Source organism: Melitaea cinxia, chromosome 30, assembly GCF_905220565.1.
Source record: "Melitaea cinxia chromosome 30, ilMelCinx1.1, whole genome shotgun sequence".
Lineage (NCBI taxonomy): Eukaryota > Metazoa > Arthropoda > Insecta > Lepidoptera > Nymphalidae > Melitaea > Melitaea cinxia.
The window spans coordinates 3368139-3384710 of NC_059423.1; the positions used below are offsets into that span (position 1 = coordinate 3368139).

At 32.3% G+C, this 16572-nt stretch overlaps 1 protein-coding gene across 1 annotated transcript in view; it reads left to right on the forward strand.

The window, feature by feature from the left end:
* The first annotated feature begins 4264 nt into the window (after positions 1-4264).
* Positions 4265-16572, forward strand: part of LOC123668099 (P protein-like) — a 52969-nt gene continuing 40661 nt past the window's right edge. The window contains exon 1 of the mRNA XM_045601893.1: positions 4265-4475. The gene's annotated coding sequence lies outside the window, so the exon portion shown is untranslated. The remainder of the gene's footprint in view (positions 4476-16572) is intronic.

A 16572-nucleotide genomic window follows, 5' to 3' on the forward strand; every position in this document is an offset into this window, starting at 1 on the left:
ACAATGGTCCCTCGCCACTAAAAGATTAAGAACCACTGTTCTAGAAGAATTATTCATGTCATGAGGTAGGGGGCATTCATTAATAACGTGAGCTATTTTTCGATCAGTTTAGACCCCTCCTTAGGTGAGATTTAGTGAGATTTGCTTTGATTCCGCCTCTTCTTACGTGAGATTGACGCTGAATATAATAGAGATTGGCGGGAAATAAGAAACTCTTCAAGTATACTATAGTTAATTTATTTTTAATAAAAAGCAAAGCAAAATAAATGATTTATATATAAAGCAAAAACTAAATGATGATATATAGGTATTTTATATTTATAGCCATGAGGTTTATTTTAGCGGGCATAATGAATACTCAATTTTTTTTATATCTATAATATTTTATATTTTTTGAAATTGATGTGAGATTTTCGATTATCGCACCCTCGGTTTAAATGAGATTTGGTGAGCTTTCATTGGACCTCCCCCCATTCTGAGTTCACATAATTAATGTATGTCTCCTTACATCATTTTGAAAAAGAGCTGTTGTGCTTTAAACCGCTGGATTGATTATTAGTACCTAAACTTTATCTTTAACTTATAATAAGTACCCTTCTTTATATGTCTGTGGTTAAAAATAAGTCTTTTAAATTAATAATTATGTCATGAAAAAAAATCTAGTCCTCCAATTGTTTTCTAATGGTAAACTAGTGGTGGTTCATCGGTTTTATTTAATGGTGTTAAAATGACATAATAATGCCACAAAACAATATTGTTTATTTTAATTTTAATATGCTACATACTTTTTGTATCGATATTTTATTATATAAATTTACATTTGTAGTAGAACCGTGAAAATAAATTTATGCTTTTAGTACTTCGAAAGTAATCTAAAGACAACAGGCGAGTATTTTAGTAAGTTGTAATTTGCTGGTTTTCCAAAAAGTGAATCTATTATTACAATAGTTAGTGATAAGCTAGCAGCGTGACAGGTAAAGGAGTTAAGGGCCTGTTACTCCTCAACTTACTACAACTTTTAGTTTCAAAGAGAAATAAAATATCCGCCATACAAAATTGAGTTAAATGTTAAAACAGATAACTATATTTAATCAATTTTCATTGATACCGTTATGTGCCAGATAACAATCTGAATCTTAATCAGCGAGCTTTGAATAAATAAATACTTGTTTCTCAAATTTAAAGACGAAAAGTTATAACTAAGGACTTTAATACATAGATTAGCAACTCAAGGTTAACATAGTTGTGGTTACTCGCACACGAAAAAAAAACCGACTTCAATTACATCGACGAGTAATACAACGTATATCGACGAAAAAATAGTCAAGTAACTACGCGTTATCAAAGATTACTCAAAAAGTAGTTATCAGATCTCAATAAAATTTATATGTGACCACATGACAAACATCAGCTTTCGATTAAATTAAAAATTATTAAAATCGGTACACCCAGTAAAAAGTTATTGCGGATTTTCAAGAGTTTCCCTCGATTTCTCTGGGATCCCATCATCAGATCCTGGTTTCCTTATCATGGTACTAAACTAGGGATATCTTCTTTCCAACAAAAAAAGAATTATCAAAATCGGTACACCCAGTAAAAAGTTATTGCGGATTTTCAAGAGTTTCCCTCGATTTCTCTGGAATCCCATCATCAGATCCTGGTTTCCTTATCGTGGTACTAAACTACGGATATCTCCTTTCCAACAAAAAAAGAATTATCAAAATCGGTACATCCAGTAGAAAGTTATGCGGTATAATACAACGTAGGTCGACGAAAAAAGCGTCAAGTAAAAACGCATTATTAGATATAACTCGAAAAGTAGTTGTTAGATCTCAAATAAATTTAAATGGGACCAATTGGCACACACCACCTTTCGATTAAAACAAAATTTGTAGAAATCGGTCTACCCGGTCAAAAGTTCTGATGTAACATACAAAAAAAAAAAATACAGTCGAATTGAGAACCTCCTCCTTTTTTGGAAGTCGGTTAAAAATGAATGGAAAATAGGGCATAGGACGAATCTCTTTATATGAGAAAAGACTCTATTTCCATCCATCTCTAAAATACTAATATATATATATATTTTTTTAATTTTTTACTATTATTTTACATTTTTTTTTTATTAATCCACTCAATTTCATATACATTTTAATAATTTGCAGTGGAAGATACTTGATCTTAATTCAGTTTTTTAAAGTATTAATTAGTTACGTAATTTAAGTTTCACTTTATAGATAAACTTGTAGATATACGCATAATAGGAATTGACTTCAATTATTTTAAACATTATTTCTTATAAGTCGGTCAAAAAATGGTGATAACTGATCGTAAGCTAATAATAAAAATAATTCACTCCAATGTAAGTGTCAAACAACAAACAAAAGCCTGCGTAAGCGTATGACGGTGCTTAGAAATATTCCACTATGTACATAATACCTTTAGCCTTTACTTCCTAGAAATGTATGGTCTAGACGTAAGGCATATTTGAAGTTACACTAGATGTGTCACACGGCGTCGATGGCTCGTTAAACTTTATATTTTACAAGGTGACCGGGCTAATTTCGTACCGCCATTTTTATTTTTTTGTAATATATCGGTTTTTAGCAGTTGGGTTTTGGGTTCAGTAGTTTTCCAGTCCATTATTTCTTCCATTACAAAGAAAAAAAACAGCTGGCAACCTCATAAATGCTTTATAAATAAAGAATATAAAAATAAAGAATATAAAAAAAAGAAAAAAAAATTTCCATCTTTGTACGCGAATTATTAGTATTGACAAAAAAAGTTTTCTTAGAAATATTAATACAGATTTTTTTTTTCAATTATACCAGTAGTTCCAGAGATAATGTCGTTTAAATACACAAATATAAAAACTTAAATTCTAATAACCTCAAACAACTCATGCCAACCGTTACGTTACGCTCTATGGAAGGAAACCATAAAAATCACATAGATTTAATCTTATATAATCATAAAAATCACGCAATCAACAATTAGGTCCATTTTAATATAATTTTTATAACAATCACTACTTTATATCATAAATGTGAATGTACGTTTCTTTGTTACGCTTTCACGCGAAAACTACTAAACCGATCATCATGAAACTTTTTACACATATTCTTAGAGATAACATAGGGTACTTTTTATTTTAAAAAAATCAATTCGAGCGAAGCCGCCGGTAAAAGCTAGTCTATTATAATTATCTGTGTCAAATATAAAATAAAATTATAATTAAAATTATGAACTATACATTACTTGTAGGTACACAAGCTTTTCGTCCAATGCTACACCTGCTTGGTTTTTAAGATTTTTAACTAACATATTATATAGCCTGTTACTCAGAGATAGTGTATAACTATCCTGGGGAAGGAATTTTTAAACACAATATCACATTTAATAATACCGCTCATTACAGAAGATCACAGGTAAATAAAGCTCTCAAATGATGTTACTTATGTTAGTGTGAGCAGGTTATGGCAGACCGCTTACCATTAGGTGGAACATTACGGTCATATGCTTGTTTTCCATATCCTACTGGTATAAAAAAGGATACCAACTTTTGTAGTTTTTTATCTATAATAGTATAAATGTATTTTATTTATCTCTACAAAGACAGCCATAAATTTTTTAACACAGTACTTTTTTAATTATTCGTATATAACTTTGAACGCACTCGAGTGTAAGCTGTTTTCTTATTTGCATAATTAACCGCCTTGATAAAACTGCAGTTAGTTTTGTATATGTAATTATGAACCTCTGAAAATTATTTATGTTGTTACATTTCATTTTTATAATTATTGAATAATAAATAAATAAATACATTTTTTTTTGAGATGTCATCAAACATGTTATATTTTTAATAGCCTCGAAATTTGACTTGCAATATATGTAATTGTGCAGATAATGACGTTATATGTTAATTTTATTCTTTTTAGTGCATTTAATATAAAAGCATATTTTTAAAAAGTTTTTTCTTATTAATTTACTGTATTTGTGTGTGACAAAGGATTACAATAATATCATTATTTTTTAGTAGACAGAACAAACAAAAAGTTATTTATATTTTGTCTGTAATATACAAAACATGCGTGCACACACACATACTTAATTAAAATATATAAAAACTTTTATCGGGTCCACGAAACAGGAAAAAATAAATTAAAAAAAAAAACATTAGGCGACCATTGTTACAAGCTTTTAACTATTGATAACTTAACAATTTTGCCGTGAGGATACTGATAAGGTGAATGTTTACACCGTCGTTTCAAGAATCAAGTTTACTGTTTAGTTCACAACGCGCATGCGCGACGCGTGGATGCCATTTTAGCGGCAATCGTTAAGAAATATTTGAAATTTTCATATCGTGTTATTTTATGCTGTGTTTTATTATTGAAGTGATATTATTAAATTAAGGTAGAAATAGCGTGAAGTGAATTTTGTATTAGTAAAAAGAACAAAAAGTTTCTAATAATAAGGTTTTATAACAACTTTTTTTTAATTTTCTTTGAGAGGTATTATCAAAGTAGTCGAACATACGAAAAATATTAAATAAGTGCAAATACGATTTTGTCAAATGTTTAAATATAAATACTTTTTATATTATGCTAGTCGAAGCAATAATGATTAAAATTACAACTTTGTGTATAGTGAAAAAGTTTATGAAAATTAACATTTTAAAACAAGCTTAAAATAAATTCAAATCTATAACTCTATCTAAAAACACAAAAAACTTAAAAATATAAGTACTCGTGTAAAAAATCATTGCAAAAAAACCATTAAAATTCATTAACATTAACAACACATTAGGATTTTAATTATTATATCCAATGATTTGGATATAATTGTATTTGCTCGCAAACGAAAAAAACCGGCTTCAATTACATCGACGAGTAATACAACGTAAGTAGACGAAAAAATAGTCAAGTAAATACGCGTATCAATGATTTACTTCATTACATGATAAACATCAGCTTTCGATTAAATTAAAAATCATCAAAATCGGTACACCTAGTAAAAAGTTATGCGGTATAATACAACGTAGGTCGACCAAAAAATAGTTAAGTAAAAACGCATTATTAGATATAACTCGAAAAGTACTTGTTAAATCTCAAATAAATTTAAATGGGACCAAATGACACACACCACACACCACCTTTCGATAAAAAAAAATTGTCGAAATCGGTCCACCCAGTCAAAAGTTCTGAAGTAACATACAAAAAAAAATACAGTCGAATTGAGAACTTGCTCCTTTTTTGGAAGTCGGTTAAAAAAGAAACAAAAGATGATAATAAAGAAATAAGTGTAACATACATGTTATCCGTATTTCCTACTTAGGGCCCTGATTCACCGGTTATAGATAAGTTTGTCCGGCAGATAAATTACGAATAAATATAAGCAGCAGTAAGTAGAATAGGCCATTAGAATCCGTTCTACCTCAGTTACGAAACTACAATTTTTAGATTCAGAATTGCGAATAGGGAACTGTACAGACTAGTGGTCGCCAAGTGGTCGAAATTCAGCCATAATTTAACCACAGACTAACAATAAACAAAAAAAGTATATATGCGTGTTGTGTCAAATACACGGTAATGTGTAAATGTTTTTCTATTGCTTTAATGTATTAAAATGAATTATAATTTAAAAAAAAAACTATAAAACCACGCTTCTATAGCTAATCGAACTAAAAAGTAGAAAATAATATTTACTTACAAGGAGTTTATATTACAGTAGTAGAAGATCGAACAATCAATCATAATTAATTACTTCAAAATAAAATTATAATAAAATTAAAGTTATTAAGAGAATAATTCAATGCATAGTAAAAAACGTGGGGTGCATTTTACTATATTTTCATAACTTTTTACTGTTTTTTATAAGTCTCCGCACATAGATAGTTGCAAGTAGAATAATTGTTACATTTAATATACTAAATATATCAAACACACCACGCTTAGTAATTAAATAATATTATATATGTTCTATAATACATGTGTTACCTATAAATCTGTTTTATCCGATTGAGACTAAGCACGTAAGGACTATTATGTTTTTACTTTCCGATTCTATTATTACGTAGAATGAAAATAGATAAATTAAAAGAAAATAAATAAAACGAGCGTGCTTTAGACCACACGACTGAAGTAAAACTTGCACAACAGGCTTGCGCTGTCTTAGATATTATACGAAACATAACTGGCTAAGAGAAAAAGAGAGAAAGAAAACGTGTGCTCTCATCTGTCTCTCTTGCTCCATTAGCCTCGCCCGATTACATTTTTCGTAACGCTCTCGTCACGCATTCACCAGCTTACTCCCCTAGTCAAGCGTACGTAAAGAACTTATACTTCTAAAATACATTAAACAAGCTTTTACTATCAACGTAAATATAACGTCATTGCACAATTTGTATAACATAAAAGCTTGTTGCGCACGTAAGCTTGCGAGATTTAAGTTCTCGTATTAACTTAGGATGATACTTACAAAGATTAAAATCATCTTCGGTGCGACAAAGCCAGCCCTGCGGTCACCAACCCGTCTGCCCATCGTGGTGACTATGGACATAATGTCTGGCGAGAACTTTTGGAGGCCTATGTCCAGCAGTGGACTGCGACAGGTTGAAGTGTGATACAAAAATTAAAATCAATTAGGTATATAATTTACTTGTTTATCTGTATAGGAGCATCACAAGCGCGTAGACGACCATAGCCCAGCTATCAACACAATGTTACTCTAGCTAGAATAAAGTAATGAGCAATTTAAATTCAACTGATTAGTCTAAATTGTACATAAATTCTAGAACAATGTCACAACGTGAAATTTAATCCAAGTGGTGTTTAGTTAAATAGTCAATTTTACTTTTGAACTGCGAATTAAATTTATACGTAAAACGATATTCAATATGTCCAAGGTTGTTTGATTTCCCCGACTGGGGAAATACCTTAAACTTACAGAAGATTACAGCTAATAATCATCACTTCAGCCTATTGCAGTCGTAATAGGAAAAAGGGTGGGGTAAAGTCGTATAGGCTGTAATGATGATAAGCTCGTTGCAACTTCCATTATTACTTGGTTAGACACTTACTCCTTCCATACAGTCATAAGACACATCTGAAATGCTTGAAATCCTACCACCATTCCAGCGTCATGTTCTTTTTATGGGGTTTTCCTTAAGGCGCTGTTATGAGAATTTTAGTATTCAATCATACAGGATTATCAAATATAAACAACGCGAACGGTAATCACTCGGGTGGACAGAGTTTTCTTTCTTACTAAAAAATATAATATTCTTCTTTGTCTCATCTCTTCCTCATGACAGACCGCCCCCCCCCCCTCTTTCTCCTTATGTGTGTGTGTGTATGTGTGTGTCTCTCTATCGAATAGCTTCTGATTTTCTTGACTATAGCGAATATGTATAAATAATATATAATAAGTATGAAAGATTCATAATATTTGTAACTTTCTTATGTCAAACCTAAGTTGAAACATGTACTACACAAAGTCTTTACCTAATTCCAATGAAGTGAAACATCGTGTCACATCAAATATACCATTAAACAATAATTTTTAAATGTGGTTTAAAATAACAATGACCTTGGCTTGAAACGTAACCGGTATCATTCAGCCGTAACGCTTAGTTCTACAAATTGTGGTAAATTATATTATCCGCTATGAATTCTATACATAGACTTTATGTAACTGTAAAATATATTATAATTATTATAAGGGCATTTTCACAATGTTGTTGAAAATTTAAATATGCCACCAGTATTTAATAGACTTAGTAGTTGAGATCTAAACGCGCGTAGTTACATGGCTATTTTGTCGTCGACCTGCGTTGTATTATACCGCATAACATTTCACTCGATGTTCCGATTTGGATGATTCTTTTTGTGATGGTTACTTTGTGAGTAATCTTTGATAACGCGTATTTACTTGACTATTTTTTTGTCTATCTACGTTGTATTATTGTCGATGTAATTGAAGTCGGGTTTTTTTTTTGTTTGCCAAACACAGTTCTTTGATTTGAATTCGCTTAACTTTAAACTTTTTTTATTTCTCAATTAAACTCTATTTTTAAATGCGTGTTGTCTTGCGTTTTAACTTTTTACTGCTTGTACCGATTATGATGATCCTTTTTTGTTCAAAAGCTGATGTTTGTCACGGGGACCTGTTTAAATTTGAGTTCTAAGAATATGTATATAGGTACTGTACTTGTCAATATAGATTAATGTCGTTTTTTTAGAACAATTATTATTCTTCCTCGTTTCCTCAATGATAAGGATCGCGACCATGAATGTTATCTGTCCATTGAAGGTGATCATAAGTGGCGTATGTTGCACGGTGCAAGCTGCCACCCACCGTATTCTTCATGACATCAGACCATCTTGCTGATTTATTTATTTATTTAGCTTCTCGAGACTATGCTTGGGAGACCTCATGATGTGCCCGATGAAGGTAAGTGCCCGCTCCATGCAGGTCGTCGAGAGCCGCTTGCTGATGTTGTTATTTGTTGACAACAAACTGTTAGAAAAACTCAATATGCACTATTATAAAGTTTATTAATTAACACATCAGTATTTAACACCACTAAAGTAGTATCGAGACCGCCTTCTACGTCTGATCCGTAGTCAGTATATATTGTCTCTCTTTTTTTGATCTACCGCCGCCAAAACTAGATAATTAATTCCCGCCAACGTTCTATTTTTTTTTAAGTGTCAACTGTGTTGCCATTACAAATGAGTTATCAAAGGTTTTGTAATTAACCGATTTTACTGATATTAAAACGTCGCTAAACCTTAAAATAAATGTTTTGATTATTGATTTATATTTTTAATACTCTAACAAAACGATTATTTATTATTGTATTATTTTCTTGTTTTTTTAACTCAAAACGATTTTAATGGCTGTATCGATTTTGATGATTCTTTTTTTTTCAAAAGATAAATATTTTCGCGGAGTTCCGTTTATATTTTAATTTGACGAGTACTTTTTGAGTTATCCGTTGCGTTGTAAATTGTACTATGCTAATCAATGTGCATTAAGTCGGTTTTTTTTTTAATTTGAGGTCAAATTGTTTTTACTGTAATTTTAGTGATTGTTATAAAGTACCTATTTATTAAATTATATATAAATATAATTTAAAAATTTTTATTTATATACTAGTGGTTGCCCAGAGGTGAAATTCGACCATAATTAAAAATTATAATTAAAGAAAACCAAAAAATTATGAAAATAAAGAACCTTTTTTAAATTTCAATTTGACTACAGACTTAGACAATCAATAAAAGATTATAATATGCGTGTGTGTGTCAAATACATGGTAGTGTGTATAATGTCTTTTTTTTTTATTGAAATGTGCAAAATTTCATACTCCTTCGTCGGCGTAATTTTCGTAAAAAGGGGTACAAAGTTTTTGCTTCACGTATTACTATATAGATATTTTGTAAAAAATAAATCGCTTCTTTCTCAACAGCCGTAGTCAAATGTGAATCCTGTGTCGTGATCCGAACACATAAATGCCCTGAACACAACAGCTATTTTTATGACAGTTTCTGTGACCATTGCACCGACCTGTTATCGAACTTGTATACAATGCAATGTCAGATAAAATAATGACGTGACATTCAAAAATTCCACTCTCATACATTGTAATTGTATTATTATAACAGTAGATAATATAACAAAATTATTTTTATTCTATTGTAATAATTAATTAATATTATCTGTTCATAAAATGATAATAATAATTGTGCTTGCTCGCAAACGAAGAAAAAAAACCAAATTTGTTGATTTATTGAAGTCCATTGCAATAAATCGACAAGTAATACATTCTAAGTAGACGAAAAAATAATCAAATAAATATGCACTATTGAAAATTACCCAAAAAGTAGTATTTGATCTCGATCAAATTGAAATGGGACTACAATACAAGCATCTGCTTTCGATTAAAACAGGAATCATCAAAAAAGTTAGGCGGTATAATACAACGTAGGTAGACGTAAAAATAGTTAAGTAAAAACGCATTATTAGATATAACTCGAAAAGTACTTGTGACATCTCAATTATAAGCCTAACACGCACCGCCTTTCGATTAAAAAAAAAATCGACAGAATTCTTATCCTACTGTATTGGTTGTTGGTCGATAATATCACATCAAAATAGGCACTTGTAGATAAATATGTTTAATACCTGTTTCCTTATGTTGATTGTTATGAGGATTTATTTAAGTACATACTAGAAATTGTAAGTATTAATAGACTAATTCAAAAACTCATAAAATCCGATTACAACTGACAATCATCTTGAAGTAAACAATAGTAAGTAGTTACTAAGCAAGTTAATAAATAAATATCTTATACACACACGGTCGTCTGCTCCTATGGTAAGCAACTTAATGCTTGTGTTACAGGTAACAGCCGACTGTTAAAGCAAATTTTATGTTGATAAATTTAATAATACATAATAATACATATATTACACCCAGAATCATGTGGAAATAGAACCCGCAATCCGCAGAACAGAAAGCAATGAATAGGCTAGCTAGTATTTACCCACTGCTGGACATAGGCCACTTTCCCCATGTAGGAGTAGGTCTCTTCTTTTTTCTTTATTTATAAATTCAGTAACTACAAACTTATTTTCTCTCTATCACCTGTATGCAGACGATCTTCAAATATACACTCACTCTAAGCTGGCTGATCTACCCACGAATATTCACCAACTGAATAATGACTTGGACCTTATTTTTAAATGGAGTAACGAGTACGGGTTAAAAGTTAATCCTTCTAAGTCTCAAGTCATTATCCTGGGTAGTCCAAAACTAGTCAGTAGCATTGATTGGTTACTTTTACCTCCTGTACTCTTCAACAAAGTTGTTTTGAACGACAGCGATAAAGTGAGAAATCTAGGAATAACTTTCGATCGTCATCTCTCTTGGTCACCTCAATTAACTGAGCTAAGCCGGAAATCGTTTGCAGCCGTCGGTTCACTCCGTCGACTCCAGTACTTTCTTCCCTTGCTACCAAAATTGCGCTGGCACAATCACTACTTTTACCAATCCTTGACTATGCAGATACGTGTTTTCTGGATCTCAAAAAGGAGCAACTAAATAAACTTGAGCGCCTTCAAAATCTGTATAAGGTTCGTATTTGGTCTTCGCAAATATGACCACGTCTCCGATTTTCGCAGTAAACTCAAGTGGCTCCTAATTCGCCTTCGCAGGAATACCCATGTACTTACTCTACTCTACTGTGTTCTTTTTAATCCTAATGCCCCTCATTACCTAAAAGAACGGTTCACGTTTCTTTGCGAATCCCATGAACGCTCCCTTAGATCTGAATCCAATTTGCTTCTGAAAATTCCTCTCCATTCTACCCCCTTCTACTCCAATTCATTTACTGTTAATGCTGTCCGTCTGTGGAACTCTCTTCCGCTTTCAATAAAACAAGCTCCAACACAAGCTTGCTTCAAGCAACGCCTTAAAAAGCATTATATGTCGCTCATTAAGTCATAACTGTCGCGATTTGTAGTTTACTTTATGTGTACATCTATAATAATATATATAAACGCGAAAGGTCATTCATCACGAAATCTCCGAAACTATAACACCCACAAACTTGAAATTTGGCAGGTAGGCTCCTTATAGGATGTAGACATCCGCTAAGAACGGATTTTACGAAACTCAACCCCCAAGGGGGTAAAATAGGGGTTGGAAGTTTGTATGAGAGTCCCATGTTTTTGAAGTAAGAGATTTGAAATTTAAAATGTATGCTCTAAAGATGGTGAGGAGGCGTTCAAATAATGTATCGTTAGAAATCAACCCCCTTTTGGGGTTAAAACGGGGGATGGTAGGTTGACTTACTCATCACGAAATCTCCGAAACTATAACACCTACAAACTTAAAATTTGGCAGGTAGGTTCCTTATAGGACGTAGACATCCGCTAAGAACGGGTGTTACGAAATTCGACCCCTAAAGGGATAAAACGGGGGTTGGAAGTTTGTATGAAAGTCCTATGTTTTTGAAGTAAGAGACTTGAAATTTAAAATGTGTGCTCTATGGATGGTGAGAAGGTATCTAAATTATGTGCCTTTAGAAATTAACCCCTTCTTGGGGTTAAAACGGAGGATGGTAGGTTGACTCGCTCATCACGAAATCTTCGAAACTGTAACAGATACAAACTTGAAATTTGACAGATAGTTTCTTTATAGGGTGTAGACATCTGTAAAGAACGGATTTTACGAAACTCGACCCCTAAGGGGGTAAAACGGGGGTTGGTAGTTTGTATGAAAGTCCTATGTTTTTGAAGTAAGATACTTGAAATTTAAAATGTATGCTCTACAGATGGTGAGAAGGTGTCTAAATAATGTATCTTTAGAAATCAACTCCCTTTTGGGGTTAAAACGGGGGATGGTAGGTTGACTCACTCATCATGAAATCTCCGCAACTAAAACAGCCACAAACTTGAAATCTGGCAGGTAGGTTCCTTATAGGGCGTAGACATCCGTTAATACCGAGTTTTATGAAACTCGGCCCCTAAGGGGGTAAAACGGGAGTTGGAAGTTTGTATGAAAGTGCTATGTTTTTGAAGTAAGAGACTTTAAATTTAAAATGCATGCTCTATAAATGGTGAAAAGGTGTCCAAATAATCTTTAGAAATCCACTCCCTTTTGGGGTTAAAACGGGTGATGGTAGGTTGACTCACTCATCACGGAATCTCCGAAACTATAACAGCCACAAACTTAAAGTTTGCAGGTAGGTTCCTTATAGGGCGTAGACATCTACTAAGAACTGATTTTATGAAACTCGACCCCTAAGGGGTTAAAAGTGGGGTTGAAAGTTTGTATGAAAGTCCTATGTTTTTGAAGTAAGAGACTTGAAATTTAAAAGGTATGCTTTATAGATGGTGAAGAGGTGTCTAAATAATGTATCTTTAGAAATAACGTTCCTTTTGGGGTTAAAATGGGGAATGGTAAGTTAACTCACTCATCACGAAATCTCCGAAACTATAACACCTACAAACTTGAAATTTGGCAAGTAGATTCCTTATAGGACGTAGATATTCGCTAAGAACTGATTTTACGAAACTCGACCCTTAAAGGGATAAAACGGGGGTTGGAAGTTTGTATCAAAATCCTATGTTTTGAAGTAAGAGACTTGAAATTTAAAATGTATGCTCTATAGATGGTGAGGAGGGGTCCAAATAATGCATCGTAATCTATATATATAAAAAAGTAAGGTCACTGACTCACTCATCACAAGAACTCAAAAACCGCTGGATGGTCCATCCATCCAGGATGGACAAAGATTAAATTTGAAATTAGATTATAGTTAGTAGACGTCCGCCAAGAACGGATTTTGCGATATTCCACCGCTAAGGGGCTTTGATTGGGGTTGATAGTTTGTATGAAACATATACAGCAGCTATATGTTCGCCTGATAGGTTATTTAAAAAAATAATTAGCGTTAAAAATCTTAATAGTACATATCTTCATAACTATGCGAACGTAGTCGCGGGTAACAGTTGTAGTAACAGGTATTATAAAACAAAGTCCCCAAAAGTGTATGTGATCGATTCCCTCAAAATCTACTGAACGGATTTTTATGCGGTTTCACCAATGGAGAGAGGGCTTCAAGAGGAAGGTTTACGGAACGGCTAAGCCGATTTTGATGATAGTTTCACTGGAGGTTTACCGGGAAAACTTTGTGACACACTGATTTCAACGCGAGCGAAGCCGCGGGCACAGCTAGTATATGTATATATTTATGTGTGTGTATATATGTATATTATAATATGCATAGTATATGTATATATTTATGTGTGTGTATATATGTATATATATATCCTTCCTTAATAATTATGTAAGTCATATCGTATCGTTTATATCATATCGTAGTTTTTATCTAGTTATTATTGATTTTTCCTCCTTAATGTGTGCACACTTCTAACCGCTGCTACTGTATCGTGTACAGTACCCAAAGGTTATCTGGAAGAAATTTGTTTACTTGTAATACGTTTTTTGTTAGTGTTCCTATAATTAGATTGACTCATTTTTAAAAGAATTTCTTTCTTCACTGCAGAATCTATATTCGAAATCGGTAGTAGCTTTACTTTCTTAAATATCTAATTAATTCATTAAAAACAAATTACTTATTAAAATTTTTATTTATAAAATAATGATTCATTAGCGTTCTTCATACTTATTATAAAAGATTTTTTATTTGTTTTCATAATGTTTAATATAAAAAATTAAAAATTAAGACAAAACATATTAGCTTTAAAGTCGGTTAAAATAATAGCGCTTAATTTGATGTAACTTTAAGCGGAAGATGCTAATTATTTGTGCGATAACACTCTTCAACATTTGTAACATGATGTTATTTTCGTGAAATTGTTGCGTCATACGGTTTTATCTGCAAAACTATGTGACTCAGGTATATCTGGATAGTGGCATTTTATCAGTTTGATAAAAAAATTTTAGTGAAACTTACGTTGAAAAAAAATCTTTAATACACACACACATTGAAATACACAGGCCGAAGACGGGCAGCAGCGTCTTCGGTGCGACAAAGCCAATAACTGCGGTCACCAACCCGCCTGCCCAGCGTGGTGACTATGAGCAAAACACATGAGTTCACGTTATTTTTGGCGTAAACTTGTGGAGGCCTATGTCCAGCAGTGGACTGTTTAGGCTGTAATGACGACACACACATATTTTAGACACACGGTCGTCTATTCCTAAGATAAGTAACTCAATACTCGTGTTATAGGTAACAGTCAACTGATATTTATAAATAAACTAGCGACCCGCTCCGGCTAGCCACGGGTGCAATGTTGATACTAAATATAAAATTTAAAATAAATATTTGCAATGAATGCGCAAAAAAAATGTTTTTTACGACATCACATTAGAAACCTCTAAAACTAAACAGGTAAACGAAAAAAAACCAACTTTAATTATATCGACAAGAATACAACGTAGGTAGACGAAAAAATAGCCAAGTAAATACGCATTATCAAAGATTACTCCAAAAGTTGTAATCAGATCTCGATGAAATTTAAATGTGACCACATACATTGGCTTTCGATTAAATTAAAAATCACCAAAATCGGTACAACCAGGAAAAAGTTATGCGGATTTTCAAGGGTTTCCTTGATTTTTCTGGGATCCCATTATCAGATCCTGGTTTCCTTATCATGGTACCACACTTAAAATATCTCCTTTTCAACAAAAAAAGAATTATCAAAATCGGTTCATAAACGACAAAGTTATCCCCGAACATACATAAAAAAATATATAGGTATATGGTCGAATTGTTGTTCCTCCTTTTTTGAAGTCGGTTAAAAAGAGTGTATGTAGTATTGGTTGGTATGTGAATACGAAATGTTGTATCGTGACTTATCGGTTACCACTTTATCCCACCCAGCCAGTTCGTATAGTACTGAAGGGCTTTATCTAACCGTAAGACATTTACAGTAATTTTATGTAATTTAATTCGACAAGAGGAATCCAAATTCCACCAATTTATTTACAATTTTATTGCGAAAATTACTTATAAGTACACATGTAAAGGTCGCTTACGTAAAAAACACAAAGACTCATTATGACGCCACTAACGATAAGTTCAAGTACACTAATGTGTAGATATGATATGAATCAGGCAGTCAAAAAAGTTTGCTTACTTTCTTGCCGATTCTTCTCTGCAGAGTCTACATAAACTTTATTTGTAAAAAGGCAATTCCGAGCGCTTTTAAAGCCTACTTGAAGAGAGTCATTCATGATTTTGATTTTACACATTACCTATAAATAAATAAATTTTTAAAGAGGTCAAAATTTCTTATCTAGACAAAATTGTTTTCTATGCACTTAAGTCTGTTCCTTTATACAGAATTGCGGTTAGATTATTATAACTTCAGTTTATGAGTAGAACGAATAAGTTTTTAACCGACTTCAAAAGAAAGGATCTTCTAACTCCGTATGTGTTTTTTTAAAACACACATAGTGTTACTTTCTAACTTTTTACTGATAGTACCGATTTTGATAATAACTTTTTGAAGTTATACTTCTTTTGGTACGTTAGGGAAAAAAGATGAGAGTAAATTTTTTCGATGCGCGTGCACCGTCACAGAAAATCGACACCCTGAAGTTAGCTGGTCAATGAAGCAGAAGTTAGTAACGTGAAGTTAGCTAGCCAATGAATTACATATAACTTCTTACATGCGTACATAAGTTCACACACACTTTTTTTTAAGTTGGTGCTTAGAGTGGTCCCATTTAAATTTGAGCGACTACGACTGCGAGTGACCAGTACTTTTTTTAGTTATCTTTATATTAATACGTGAAGCAAAAACTTGTAACCCTTTTTACGAAAATTGCGGACGGAGGAGTATGCAATTTCGTACACTTATAGTTTATATAGAGAAGAAGTGCAGAATGCTAATTTTTTTTTTAATTATACATAAAATATACATTAAATTAATAAAAAAAAACTGTACACACTACCATGTATTTGACACACACATATATAGACGCCGCGTTGGCACAACGGTTACAGCCATGGATTGTACCTGTTGCGC